At 44.6% G+C, this 15,079-nt stretch overlaps 1 protein-coding gene across 2 annotated transcripts in view; it reads right to left on the minus strand.

The window, feature by feature from the left end:
• LOC134585512 (uncharacterized) overlaps positions 1–8,891 on the minus strand; it is a 48,295-nt gene extending 39,404 nt beyond the window's left edge. The window contains exon 1 of one of the 2 annotated variants that reach the window (XM_063440937.1): positions 8,778–8,891. The gene's annotated coding sequence lies outside the window, so the exon portion shown is untranslated. Of the gene's footprint in view, positions 1–8,772 lie in introns of both variants that reach the window. The other variant, XM_063440936.1, reaches the window with a different exon arrangement.
• Positions 8,892–15,079: the final 6,188 nt, after the last annotated feature.

A 15,079-nucleotide genomic window follows, 5' to 3' on the forward strand; every position in this document is an offset into this window, starting at 1 on the left:
AGGAAGGTTTGCTTTGGGTACCGGTAATATTTTATGCGAGTATGTACTGCAATTTGCAATGAATGTCCGGTGATAGGCAGAGAATTTGAGCTAACGCTCTCAGCCTATCACCAGCTCCAAAGCCAAACCTTACTGATCTCTGCGGAAGAGGATGATACACCAGATCAGTGCTGTATCTTTAACAAGGCTAACAAGGCATTTGCTAAAAACGCCACCCCCAAGTGCCCTGGCAGATGCCCTGTTAGCCTCTTTCATGGGGGACCAAGAGCTGGTCGACTGGCCAGCATAGGACCCTCCTGAGGCATTCAGCTGCTCATATTACGGGTAGAGAGGGAGCGCTATCCTCTGAGCTCTTCCTGCTCAGCTACCTCGCGCGCACCGCAGTGATGTCGGGAGCCGGAATGTGACGTCACTCCGGCTTCCTGCTTCACTAAGTGGCGCGCGAAGGAGCTGAGCAGGAAGATCACAGCTCCCTCGCCTCCTGCATTTGCTGACTGACCACCCGTCTGTGCCTGCATGCCAGCCCCTCTGACCCCAGGGAAGAATTCACTCCGGCTCTCCCAAAGGTAAGGAGGCTGGGTGGATTGAAATTAAAATTTAAAAGTATATGTATAATTTGCAAGTGTGTGAGACAATGTGTATGATTGTGAGTATGTTAGTATCAAGGTGTCTATGAGGAAATGTGTGAATGTATGTGTGTGACTGAGAGTGAATGGGTGTGCCTGCTGTCAGTGTGTGACTAAGTAAATGTGTGTGGCTGAGTGAATGTGTGTGTCTGTCATTGTATGTCTGTGAGTGGGTGTGTATCTGTTAGTGACTGTATGTGTCTGTCAGTTTATGTCTGAGTGTGTGTCTGTTAGATAAGCGAGTGTGTCTGAGTGAATGTGTGTGTGCCAGTCAGGGCCAGACTGGCCCACCGGGAAACCGGGTAATATCGTGGTTGGCCACAGCACCTGGGGCTGGGCTGACAGCCCTATTCATCAATGGTCAGGCTCCTTTAATCCCGGCCGGCCATGTGCGAGCTGTGCGGCCGCACAGGGCCCTATGGGAGCAGGGGGAGCCAGGCGGCCGACACAGCTCGCACATGGCCATATCATAAAAAAATAAAAAATAAACAATATTCCAGTGGAGGCAGAGCTTAGCATACGATGGGACGGGGCTAAGCGTGCTGCGGGGGCTCAGCTAAATGAGCCGGGTAACTGCAGCATGGGAAGCAGGAAGTAGTCCCTGCTTGCCCATCAACCGGTCTCCAGGAGCTCCAAGAGATCTGGAGGTAAGAAGCAGGTCAGTGTGTGTGTGTGTGTGTGTGTGACTGTCTGCCTGTGTGTGTGGGACTGTGTGTGTAACTGTCTGCCTGTGTGTGTGTGTGTGTGAGTGTGTGACTGTCTGCCTGTGTGTGTGTGAGTGTGTGACTGTGTGTGTGTGTGTGTGTGTGTGTGTGTGTAACTGTCTGCCTGTGTGTGTGTGACTGTCTGACTGTGTGTGTGTGTGGGACTGTGTGTGTAACTGTCTGCCTTTGTGTGTGTGTGTGTGTGTGTGTGAGTGTGTGGGACTGTGTGTATGTGTGTGAGTGTGTGACTGCCGGCCTGTGTGTCACTGTCTGCCTGTGTGTGTGTGTGTGTGTGTGTGTGTGTGTGTGTGAGAGAGTCTGCCTGTGTGTGTGTGTGAGTGTGACTTCGTTCGTGTGTGTGTGTGTGAGAGAGTGAGTGTGTGGCTGTATGCCTGTGTGTGACTGACTGCCTGTGTGTGGCTCTCTCTGTGTGGCTGTGTACCTGTCTGTGTGTGTGGATGTCTGCCTCTGTGTGTGTGCACATCTGCGAGTGCTTGAGCTTCTGTGTGTGTGTGTGTGTGCGCGCATCTGCTAGTGAGGGAGATTCTGTGTGTGTGCGCGCCTGCTAGTGAGTGAGTTTGTGTGTGTGTGTATGTGCCTGCTAGTGAGTGAGCTTGTATGTGTGTCAGTGAGCTTGTCTGTAGGGATTATGTGTGTGTGTGTTAGTGAGCTTGTCTGTAGGGAGCATGGGTGTGTCTGAGCCTGTCTGTGGTAAGCATGTGTGTGCAATGAGCTTGTCTGCAGTAAGCACGTGTGTGATTGTGAGCTTGCCTGTAGTGACCATATGTATGTCAGTGAGCTTGCCTGTAGTGAATCTGTGTGTTAGTGAGCTCTTCTGTAGGGAGCATGTGTGTCTCAATGGGCTTGCCTGTAGGGAGAGTGTTTGCGCATCAGTGAACTTATCTTTTGTGAGCGTGTGTGTTTGACAGTGAGCTTGTCTGTAGTAGGCTTGTGTGTGTCTCAGAGTTTGTCTGTACTAAATTTGTGTGCATCAGTAACCTTGTCTGTGTGTGTCATTGAGATTGTCTGTCAACGAGCCTATTTGTGTGCATCAGTAAGATTGTCTGTGTCTGAATGTGAGTATGCTTTACTGTATAATTTAATTACCCTGAAAAGACTAATATTTTTAATTAGAAAAAGAAATATACCAATAAAATATATATATATATATATATATAAACACACTACATAGTACAATGACTTATGGGGCTCGCATAGATTTTTTTCCAAGGCTGCTTCGTATCCCCAGTCTGGCCCTGGTGCCAGTGTGTGAATGTGTGTGTGTCAGTGTATGTCTGAGTGTTTATCTGTTAGTGAATGTGTGTGTCAGTGAGTGTGTGTGTCTGTAAGTGAATGTATGTCACTGTATGTGTGTGTATCTGAGAGTGTGTGCCTGTCAGTCAAACTTTGTGTTCATCTTAAATAGGAATAGGTGTGGCCTTGGCAGGAAAGGGCGGGGCAACTTTAAATTGGGGGGTGCCCAAGTTTCGTCACGCCAAGAGCAGCACAAATCCAAAATACACCACTGCACAAGATGGTTATTAGAAATGCCCCACAGTTACTGAACTGACATTACAAGCAACTGATACAGTATCAGTTTATCTAAGAAGAGAATGGGCAGACTAAGGTTTAGTGTTTATTCACTAAGCACTAAACTAAAAACAGCACCGTAAAATATAGACCAGAGTTGTTCAACTATGTCCAGTCTAGGCCATTACGATCTGCTGAAGACTTATGTCTATCTTCTGTCCGTACTCCCACTTCTGATGCTTGCCTTCAAGATTTCTCGAGGGCTGCACCGTTCCTGTGGAACTCACTTCCCTCCTCCGTTAGATGCTCACCCAGTCTCCACTCCTTCAAAAAATCATTAAAAACCCACGTCTTCATAAAAGCGTATCAATTAAACTGTTAATTGCTCCCAACTGATTGCTCTCTTGCAACTGTCACTAGTCTAATACTATCCTTACCTTTTGTGTCACTTTACCCCACTCCCTCTAGCATGTAATCTCATTGAGCAGGGCCCTCAACACCTCTGTTCCTGTGTGTCCAACTTGTCTGGTTACAACTACATGTCTGTCCGTCCACCCACTGTAAAGCGCTGCAGAATTTGTTGGCGCTATATAAATAATAATAATAATAATAATAATAATAATAACAGTGTTGCCCTCTTAGCCTGAATTTTGCAATCTGGTTTTCAATTCACTACAATTTTGTGTTTTGTGAGACCTTCTTTCCCCACAAGCCCTGCACTGGTTGTAAGTCGTTATGAGGCTTGTAGTGTCCCTTTAATGCCTCACTTATTGTACAGCGGTTCTAACATTAACAAAACATAAATGTTTAAAACCAATGTTTGAAAAACCATATTGATAGCAAAATCTAAAGCACAAGAATTTGAAATATAATCATACATAAATCATGCGTAATAGCATTTACATCATGTCTTGGGGATACTTGAAATACCTTACATTGGTAACAGTTCAGAGTAGATACATCTACTGCAGGAAAGGGAGTAAGCCATTCAACCAAACCTCTGGTCTACACATATACAATACCCTCTTCAAAACATCTTTACCAACTCCTCCCCTTTACAAATGTCCTGCCCAGACATAGATGTTTCTATAGTAAATCGGGCTGGCAGATAGATGTACCTTTAATTAGAGTGGCCAAGTGGGCTGCGGGTAGAGAATCTTGTGCTCAATGAGCACTTCCTTACAGATTGGGTAGAGGATACAGAAGATCCTCTACCTGTGATCCGCTCATCTGCGTTACATACAGTGACACGCAGGAAGTACCATACGACTAGGGCCAGTCCAAGATATTGTGCAGCCTGTATTCAAGACTCAAATGCAAACCCTCTGTCCACAATCATGCGATCCCTCCACAATCATGCATTCAGACACAAGCACAACAATGCTGTTACACATGTATACACACACACATACTCACAGACATGGCCAGTGCAAGAATTGTCACCCTAGCATCATATCCCACAGCATTAGATATTGCACCAGACTGCACTACACTTCAATTTCTCTCACCCCTCCTTCTATGCCTCTCCCTCACCCTCCCTTCCATGTCTTTCCCCATGTCTCTCTCTCCCCCTCCCATCCATGTCTTTCCCCATGTCTCTCTCTCCCCCTCCCATCCATGTCTTTCCCCATGTCTCTCTCTCCCCCTCCCATCCATGTCTTTCCCCATGTCTCTCTCTCCCCCTCCCTCCCTCTCATGTCTCTCTCTCCCCCTCCCTCCCACTCCCTCCCTCCCTCTCCCTCCCATGTCTCTCTCTCCCCCTCCCTCCCTCTCCCTCCCATGTCTCTCTCTCCCCCTCCCTCTCCCTCCCATGTCTCTCTCTCCCCCTCCCTCTCCCTCCCATGTCTCTCTCTCCCCCTCCCTCCCTCTCCCTCCCATGTCTCTCTCTCTCCCCCTCCCTCTCCCTCCCATGTCTCTCTCTCCCCCTCCCTCCCTCTCCCTCCCATGTCTCTCTCTCTCCCCCTCCCTCCCTCTCCCTCCCATGTCTCTCTCTCCCCCTCCCTCCCATGTCTCTCTCTCCCCCTCCCTCCCATGTCTCTCTCTCCCCCTCCCTCCCATGTCTCTCTCTCCCCCTCCCTCCCATGTCTCTCTCTCCCCCTCCCTCCCTCTCCCTCCCCTCCCTCCCTCTCCCTCCCATGTCTCTCTCTCCCCCTCCCTCCCATGTCTCTCTCTCCCCCTCCCTCCCTCTCCCTCCCCTCCCTCCCTCTCCCTCCCATGTCTCTCTCTCCCCCTCCCTCCCATGTCTCTCTCTCCCCCTCCCTCCCTCTCCCTCCCATGTCTATCTCTCCCCCCTCCCTTCCATGTCTTTCCCCATGTCTCTCTCCCCCCTCCCTTCCATGTCTTTCACCATGTCTCTCTTCTCCCCCCTCCCCCTCTCCGCCCCTCCCTTCCATGTCTTTCCCCATGTCTCTCTCTCTCCCCCCTCCCTTCCATGTGTTTCCCCATGTGTCTCTCTCTCCCCCTCCCTTTCATGTCTCTCTCCACCCCTCCCTCTCTCCCCCCTCCCACTCTCTCTCCTCCTCTCCATTCCATGTCTCTCTCTCTCCTCCTCCTCTCCATTCCATGTCTCTCTCTCTCTCTCTCCTCCTCTCCATTCCATGTCTCTCTCTCTCTCTCTCTCCTCCTCTCCATTCCATCTCTCTCTCTCTCTCTCCTCCTCTCCATTCCATGTCTCTCTCTCTCTCTCTCCTCCTCTCCATTCCATGTCTCTCTCTCTCTCTCTCCTCCTCTCCATTCCATGTCTCTCTCTCTCTCTCCTCCTCTCCATTCCATGTCTCTCTCTCTCTCTCCTCCTCTCCATTCCATGTCTCTCTCTCTCTCTCTCTCTCCTCCTCTCCATTCCATGTCTCTCTCTCTCTCTCCTCCTCTCCATTCCATGTCTCTCTCTCTCTCTCCTCCTCTCCATTCCATGTCTCTCTCTCCTCCTCTCCATTCCATGTCTCTCTCTCTCTCCTCCTCTCCATTCCATGTCTCTCTCTCTCTCCTCCTCTCCATTCCATGTCTCTCTCTCTCTCCTCCTCTCCATTCCATGTCTCTCTCTCTCTCCTCCTCTCCATTCCATGTCTCTCTCTCTCTCCTCCTCTCCATTCCATCTCTCTCTCCTCCTCTCCATTCCATCTCTCTCTCCTCCTCTCCATTCCATGTCTCTCTCTCTCCTCCTCTCCATTCCATGTCTCTCTCTCTCCTCCTCTCCATTCCATGTCTCTCTCTCTCCTCCTCTCCATTCCATATCTCTCTCTCTCCTCCTCTCCATTCCATATCTCTCTCTCTCCTCCTCTCCATTCCATGTCTCTCTCTCTCCTCCTCTCCATTCCATGTCTCTCTCTCTCCTCCTCTCCATTCCATGTCTCTCCCTCTCCTCCTCTCCATTCCATGTCTCTCCCTCTCCTCCTCTCCATTCCATGTCTCTCCCTCTCCTCCTCTCCATTCCATGTCTCTCCCTCTCCTCCTCTCCATTCCATGTCTCTCCCTCTCCTCCTCTCCATTCCATGTATCTCTCTTCCTCTCCATTCCATGTATCTCTCTCTCTTCCTCTCCATTCCATGTCTCTCTCTCTCTCTTCCTCTCCATTCCATGTCTCTCTCTATCCTCCTCTCCATGTCTCTCTCTCTCCTCCTCTCCATGTCTCTCTCTCTCCTCCTCTCCATTCCATGTCTCTCTCTCCCCTCCTCTCCATTCCATGTCTCTCTCTCCCCTCCTCTCCATTCCATGTCTCTCTCTCCCCTCCTCTCCATTCCATGTCTCTCTCTCCCCTCCTCTCCATTCCATGTCTCTCTCTCCCCTCCTCTCCATTCCATGTCTCTCTCCCCCCCTCCATTACATGTCTCTCTCCCCCCCCTCCATTACATGTCTCTCCCCCCCCTCCATTACATGTCTCTCCCCCCTCCATTCCATGTATGTCTCTCTCTCTCCCCTCCATTCCATGTATGTCTCTCTCTCCCCCTCTCTTCCATGTCTCTCACTCCCCCCTCCCTTCCATGTCTCTCACTCCCCCCTCCCTTCCATGTCTCTTACTCCCCCCCTCCCATGTCTCTTACTCCCCCCCTCCCTTCCATGTCTCTTACTCCCCCCCTCCCTTCCATGTCTCTTACTCCCCCCCTCCCTTCCATGTCTCTTACTCCCCCCTTCTCACATGTCTTCCTCCCAATCCTTTCATATATACCTCTCCTTTCCAAGTGGCAGTGCTTCCCTTAGAGACCCAGCGTCGCCTCTGCACACACTGCTCTTACACCTCTCAGGGGAGGGGGTATCATCAAAGTTCAGAGCAGCGTGCTGTACCTGTTTCAAAGTGAGCTCCGGGTAGTCAAGTGACACCCGGCGCTCTTACACAGAGCACAAAGGGGGGACACTCCTTGCTGATTTGGTGTGTGCAGTTCTTTAATGGGGCCGCATGCTACCTTAGTACCAGCCTGCCGCAACTGATCACATGGGAGGCAAGGAGGGGCGAGTCCGCAGCACAAGGAGGAACCATACATCACCAAGCTTTATCACTTAGGAGCATCACTGAGGGCTCTCTGCACCTCCCTTCGGCAGCAATTATTTTGAGCCTGGGCATGGTGCACCCTGTGCACGGCCCAGGATCGGGCCTGGCTCTGCGCCAATCAGCAGCTCCTCATAGAAATATATTGAATCAATACATCTCTATGGGGAGCATTCAGCGTCTCCATGAAGTGCGTGGAAATACTGAAAGTAGGTGCTGCACAGAAAGCGACTCTAGCAGCAGTCAGGTGACGGCACTGTTACTTGGCAGCAATGGAAACAAACACTGCCATTGCTCTGAAAGGAATGTTTATATTGAAAAGTCTGCAGTAACAGGCTATAGACACTAGAACCACTAGTGGATCTGGTGACTATAGTGTACCGTTAAATGACAGCCTTACAGGATAATAAACATGTCTAAGATACACTACTGTGCAAAAGTTTTAGACACGTTACAAAATATGGTAAAGTACGAATGCTTTCAAAAACAGAAATGCATATATTTTATTTTTATCAATTAATAAAATGCAAAATGAGTGAACCAAAAAAAAAATCTAAATTAGATTTTCAATATTTGTTGAGACCACTCGTTGCCTTCAAAATAGCCGATCTTATAAAATTATCTAGATTAGCAGTTTTGCTGTTAGTGCTTTAATTCTGCCATTTGGATTTAATTTAAAAGTGAATTTCAAATTTAAGTCAATATAGTCAAACTAGAAAAATTCTCTAAATCAGCCATGCTTTAACTTCAGCTATTCTGGCCTTGAATTTGAAATTCACTTTAGTAAACAAACCTGTCGGAGTCTAGTTAATAACTTTTTAAAAAGTAATATGAGTTAGGAAATGCAAGGGAATAACGGCAAAAACAGTGGAGAAAAGCAATGGAGATCAGAAATAAAAATGAAATAGTTAGATAAAGAAAGCATGGAAGAATGATGAAGTGATGGTAAAGAGATTGGGGAGCTGTGGGAGTTTGGGGTTAGACAGTGATAGAAGAAAAAAGGAAAGAACAAAGTATGGCAGAGTAAAGCTGAGAAGAGAACATGAAATGAAATTAGAGTAAAGGAAAAAGGGAGATAACGTAAAAAAAAAAAAAAAAAGTGTAGAGAGAAACATAGGTCTCACATTCTTTCTCCTTCCCCAGCATGCAAGGCTGCATTCTCTGGTCTCAATATATACCTTCCCAGTGTCCTTATGTAAGAGGTGACAGTCCCTATTTTAGTTGTATAAATTGTTACTAGTAAGTCCAATAAAAGTTCCACGTCCCACTTCACCCTTGAAAGTGAATATGTCCCTGTTTGTCCATTTGAATTGTTGGGAGTAGGAGGTATATTAACTTCTCTCTTCTCATCTCACAAGGCAGTCTGTCTGAACCAATCTTACCAGCCCCTTATCACAAACTTTGAAATCCTTTCTTCTTAGAACTCACTTACCTTACCTTCTTGCCAACAGCTAGAAGCCAACGCTTGGTGTGCAGCCTAGAACTGAACAGGGGAATATACTGAGTCTGGCAAAATAAAGGTTCCTAGCAATGTTAGCCCAAAAGGGTGCCTCACACTGCTAGCTGACTGTGCTCTCTAGATAATGTACGGATGTTTATAAAAGCTGGAGCACTCAGAGCAGTGAGTCAGTTTTAACTCCTTAAAACCGCAGCCAAATGTACAAGTTGTGATCAAAACAAAACGTACACAAAACCTGGCATTTGCGCTATATGTCTGTCCGACCGTAATTAATCTTTCATATTAAATGCACCCACACTTATTATATATCATTTTATTCAGGGGAAACAGGGCTTTCATTTAACATCAAATATTTAGGTATGGAACATAATTTATTATGAATAAAATATAAAAAAAATGGGAGAAAATAAGATTTTTTAAATGTTCTTAGTTCTACGTGACATTTTAACTGTGAATGTCAAAATACTGTTTGCTTTTACTACAATAAAATACACATATTTGTATTCAGTATGTCTCACGTGTAAAACAGTACCCCCTATGTACAGGTTTTATGGTGTTTTGGGAAGTTACAAGGTCAAATATAGCGTGTTACAATTTTCAGTTTTTTTCACATTGAAATTCGCCAGATTGGTTACGTTGCCTTTAAGACCGTATGGTAGCCCAGGAAAGAGAATTACCCCCATGATGGCATACAATTTGCAAAAGTAGACAACCCAAGGTATTACAAATGGTCACAAACACTGGCCAAAAAAAAAAAGACTGAACATACCTCATTTGCAATACCTTGGGTTGTCTACTATTGCAAATGGTATGCCATCATGGGGGTAATTTCCATTCCTGGGCTACCGTACGGTCTCAAAGACAACATAACCAACCTGGCGAATTTGAATGTGAAAAAACTGAAACACAAGCCTTATATTTGACTCTGTAACTTTTGAAAACACCATAAAACCTGTACATGAGGGGTACTGCTATACTCGGGGGACTTCGCTGAATACAAACATTAGTGTTTCAAAATGTCAAATGTATCACAACAATTATATTGTCAGTGTAAATGCCATTTGTGTGCAAAAAATGTCACTTCCACTGACGATATCGTCGTTGTAATACATTTTACTGTTTTGAAACAATAATATTTGTGTTCAGCGAAGTCTTCCGGGTAAAACAGTACCCCCTATGTACAAGTTTTATGGTGTCTTGGAAAGTTACAGGGCTAAATATAGTGCTAGCAAATTAAAATTCCCTGAACTTTCGGCCTAGGTTGTCAGGCATGTCCTGCAAATTGTAATTAATAAAATGACCTAATTATGTAAAATTATTACATTAATATATATGTAGAATTATTATATATACACACACACACTATATATATATATATATATATATATATATATAATTTTTTTAAATTATTTGTATTTATATTATAGGTATATATAGAGTGATATATACGTATATACTTATGTATATAGATATATATATATATTATTTTGTTCTACATGTATTTTGATATCTATATATATATATATATTTTATATTTTAACATATATATATAAAATTATATATATATATATATATATATATTAATATTATAATACACTTAGACAGTGTATGTGTGTATATATATGATCTAAGTATATATTGTTTAATTTTACACTGTTTTAAACTGTTTTATTTTATTTTTCAGACAGCATGGAGAGTACCTGTGCATAGCCTTGGATGGAAAAGAGGAAGGAGGGGGACTCCCTGGGCTCCCAAGTGAGTCCCATACCGCGATCGCTAGCGACCGGGTAAGTACATAAGATCGCAGGGCGTTCTATGCCGCCCTGCGGTCTTAAGGGGTTAAAACGGAACTGTCAGTTTGCGGTTAGCTTTTTTTTTTTTCTTTTTTTGTCCATCTATATCCCCTTGTATCTATTTATTTGAAAGTCACCTTAGTGTTTTTAGTTACACCTAAGAAAAAGTAAGGACTTTTGAAAATGAACGGAGGTTAAGCAAAGTTCAATACCAGTTACTAAGGTCAAAAGAATCCTACAGAAGACAAATAGTAGAAATTAACAGAGGAGAAAAAATTGGGGGCATTTGGATATTGCAATCTGGAGCAAGGAAGAAAAGATAACAGCATTTAAAAAATCAAATCACAATGGGGAGTGTAATCATTTAGCTACATGGGGCATAAGGAAAGGACAACTGAAAGAGAAAATGTTAACTTTTTGATGGATGTCAAGTTCCTCCCCTGCATTCCTCCTAAGCTTTCCAGCCTTCTATTGCACAAACTCAGAGAGGGAGCCTGGTATCACCAGAATATCTGTTAACACCTTTACTGCCAAACGATTTGCAAAAAAACACCCCTAGAATCTGAGTGTTTCGGGTATTCTGTTAAGTAATTTTGAAATATATTTTTTTATATTCTGTATTCTGTTAAGTAATTTTGAAATATATTTTTCATTTCACTATGCATAGATAGCACATTATTTAATGGAAACAAAAATGTAAAAACAAACGTATAGCAGGTGATTAAATGGACACTATAGACACCAGAACCCCTGTAGCTTCACAGACACATTTTGTGTCCAGAACGTCAGTACCTGCAACAATTTAACTGATAGGTAAATACATCAATCAAATACAAAAATGTGTTGCTGCGTCACTAAAACAAATAAACTGTAGATGCTCCATGCTTAATTTCTATATTAAGATAAGTTCCATGTATGGTAGAATGTGCTATAGGTATATACACCGATTAGCCACGACATTAACCCCTTAGTGACCAGACCTTTTTTCAATTTACTTACCGTTAAGGACCAGGTCTGTTTTTACATTTCTGCTGTGTTTGTGTTTAGCTGTAATTTTCCTCTTACTCATTTACTCTACACACACACATATTATATATCGTTTTTCTCGCCATTAAATGGTCTTTCTAAAGATACTATTAGTTTCATCATATCATATAATTTACTATAAAAAAATATAAAATATAATGAAATAATTTAAAAAAACACTTTGACCCCCAAAATCTGTTACGCATCTACAACTGCCAAAAAAACACCCATGCTAAATAGTTTAAAAATGTTGTCCTGAGTTTAGAAATACCCAATGTTTACATGTTCTTAGCAAGTTATATGGCTATAGGTTAACGTACATGCTGTTTCAAAATATATATTTTAAAAATTCATCAATAGTGACATTGTAACACTGTTATCTGTCATATCTAAATCACACCTCCCATTTACATATTTTTTTTTTCTTTTTTAATTCTTTATTTTGGTGTGCATGGTGATTAGTACATACAAGCTCTTGGTGCCCCAACAGCATTCCGCGAGCATTTTGTCAAGTATTACATTAGGAGCAGTGGGATAACAAGTACAATTTTATATATTTAACAGCTGTATAACAAGAACTTTCTACCAGATTGCATATAGAATGATTAGTGACTAGATACATTGTATGAAAACTGTGCGAATAATCTCGAGGTCTGCATCAAAACACACTTTCTGCACTGTTTATGCTAGCATGCATACATGTCTAGAATTGTGATGTAATTCCAGTAAAATACAAGTTTAGCAGGCTAAGATTGCCACAAGGCATATGTATGTATATGTGTTTGTAGTATCAGTTAGTTAATTACACGTAGCTAAGATACTGTTATCACTGTACTGACCAGGTGCAGGAATGTAAGAACTGGAATTACGCGTCCCTCTCCTTTGTATCAGATGAGCCACGTGGTTAGACCGGATGGATGAGTTTAGACTCTATTTATTAAATAGGTTAAGGGTATGTGTGGGTGTAGTTAATTGTGGGAGGAGCTACAGTGCTATATAAGGAATGTACTCTATGTATTCAGTACTCAGACTTTGCTGTATTTTGGTGACGCTAGTCCCTCTGAGTCCCGATCGGTGATCCAATAAAGAATCTCTTCCTTCCTGAAGAAACCTGTGTCCATCTCTCTGTGCTTGGCTTCCGTCAGTTTCTCCGGTATCATTTGGTGCATTGGCCGGGAAGCTCATCGTTCAACGGTAGCTGAGAGGCAGAGGCGTGAGACGGTCTATCTTTGCCCACGTTCTCTACGGCTGCACCCCTGAACTTCTGCGTGGACCTCCCTTCGTCTCGGCGCCACTGGTCTGTTGTCCAGGAGATCATCGGCCTCTACGTGAGAAGTGCTGGGGTGTCCCCGTCGATGAGTGTGAACTCAGGTTCAGGAACGAGGAGGTAAGACAACTGCTGTTTTAGACGGCAGGACCCACTAGGGGTATACCGATTGTGCGGTAGGCCCAAAGGGGTTTTGAATCTGTGTATCTGCCCCCTCTGTCGGAGGGAAGGAGCGAAGGCGCACCGCTCGATCGAACGCTCTTTAGTCAGACCGTTTGATTTGGTTAGTCAGGCGGGGTCCTGGTGTAAATAGCCCTAGCCGGACACCGGTGTCTTGTCTAGACTAGCGTTCTAGGGTGTATATTACGTTCGCTAGGTCGGAGGGACCGGGAGACTAAGCGGCGCCTGTGTAAATTCGGTTCGCTAGTTCTCATCCTATCTGGGCTAAGTGGGAAGGCGTGTAAATTTGGAACCCACTAGACTTTTGATAGTGCGACTAAGAGGCGCCTGTGTAAATTCGGTTCTCTAGCTCGCTATATATGTGGTGATTGGGCAGTGTGGCTAACCAAAACGGGTGTATATAGTTTTAGGTAGTCCATTCAAGGTACTGGCCAATAGTTTAGTTGGGAATTGTAAATGTGTTAACGATTGTTTTAGTAAAGTGTATATCTTGTTAGATAGCGCGAGCTCAGCCGTCTAGCGAGAGTGTTAATAGTGTGTTGCTGTATTATAGTGCACGGTACCATAACCCTGTATATTTACTGACATTATATAATAAGTACTAATCATTGTCGTCCATTGCATGTTTAACACCATAACCACTAATAATTGTATTGTGACCTTAACTTGTGCTTTGACCTATGCTAACCGTACTGTAACCGCTATTTGTAAAAGACGATGTTACTGGGGTGTGTTATAGACGGGTAATTCGTATATAGAGAATTATAGCGTGGGTGACTGTATAGTTACGCCAAAGGGCATAATATTGATTATATAGTGACTGGTGTAACAGCTGTGTGTGTACGGGAATTCCCTGAGTGTTTATTGTTATTGTGTACGTTTCACTTGGTAACCGTACCACGTGGTGCTGTTGCCAGAGGAAACGGGTGTGACTGTTGAATAGTACGCGTGTATAGTATTCGTTGTCGACGACGTTCCATTGTTAAGTATGGGTGCGTCGCAGTCAACGATTCCGGATCCCTTAGGATGTATGGTTAAGAATTTTAAAAAGGGATTCAAAGTTTGTGATTTTGGGGTAAAGATGTCTCCTGTACGTTTGGTCACTTTGTGTACTAGGGAGTGGCCTACTTTGGTTGCGGCATGGCCGCCACGTGGCAGTTTGGATCCAACTCTGGTACAGCGCTTACACGTGGCTGTATCGGGTAGGCCTGAACTTTACGGCCAGTTTCCTTATATTGACTGTTGGAGACAGGCCGTAAATGACTCGCCAAAATGGCTCCAGACATGCCACGAGGAGCAGTGTCGCCTCATGGTAGCTAGGACTTGCTCGTCCACTAGGACTGGTGTTAGGCCCATTTTGGACACGCCCCCTGAGTCCGAGATCCCTTTGCCGCCCCCTTACTTTCCGTTAAGAAGAAGTGACGCAAACGCAGGAAGTCCTGCACCCCTCCCCTCATTACCCTCATCCACTTCCGCTTCCTCCTCCAGTACAGGATCCACCCCCCTCGTACTAAATCTCCCCTTCCGGAACCAGAATCCACCCCCATTAGAAACGAATATCCTGATTTGGCGCCACTTCAGACTTCCGGTCAAGCTTCATCTAGCTCGGCTCGAAGTGTTTTATTTACGACCTTTTCCCAAAACCGACCTCCCACATCCCCATACCCTATCTCTCCCCGACCGGAACCCATGACTGACGCCTCTCTACGTAGCCCCATCCAAACCCGACAGTTGACTGGTGCCCAACAATTAAAGCACTATCAGATGCCTCTTCGTCTGAATCCCGGGTCAGCTTATATCGATGCCGCAGGTCAAATGGCACACGCTGACCCAGTCTTCGTATATGTCCCATTTACCACAACCGATCTTTTAAACTGGAAGACCCATAATTCCTCGTATACTGAGAAACCACAAGCTATGACTGATCTGTTCACCTCAATAGTACAGACGCATAATCCGACATGGGCTGATTGCCAGCAGTTACTAATGACTTTATTTAACAATGAGGAAAGGA

The sequence above is a fragment of the Pelobates fuscus genome, chromosome 2, assembly GCF_036172605.1.
Source record: "Pelobates fuscus isolate aPelFus1 chromosome 2, aPelFus1.pri, whole genome shotgun sequence".
Lineage (NCBI taxonomy): Eukaryota > Metazoa > Chordata > Amphibia > Anura > Pelobatidae > Pelobates > Pelobates fuscus.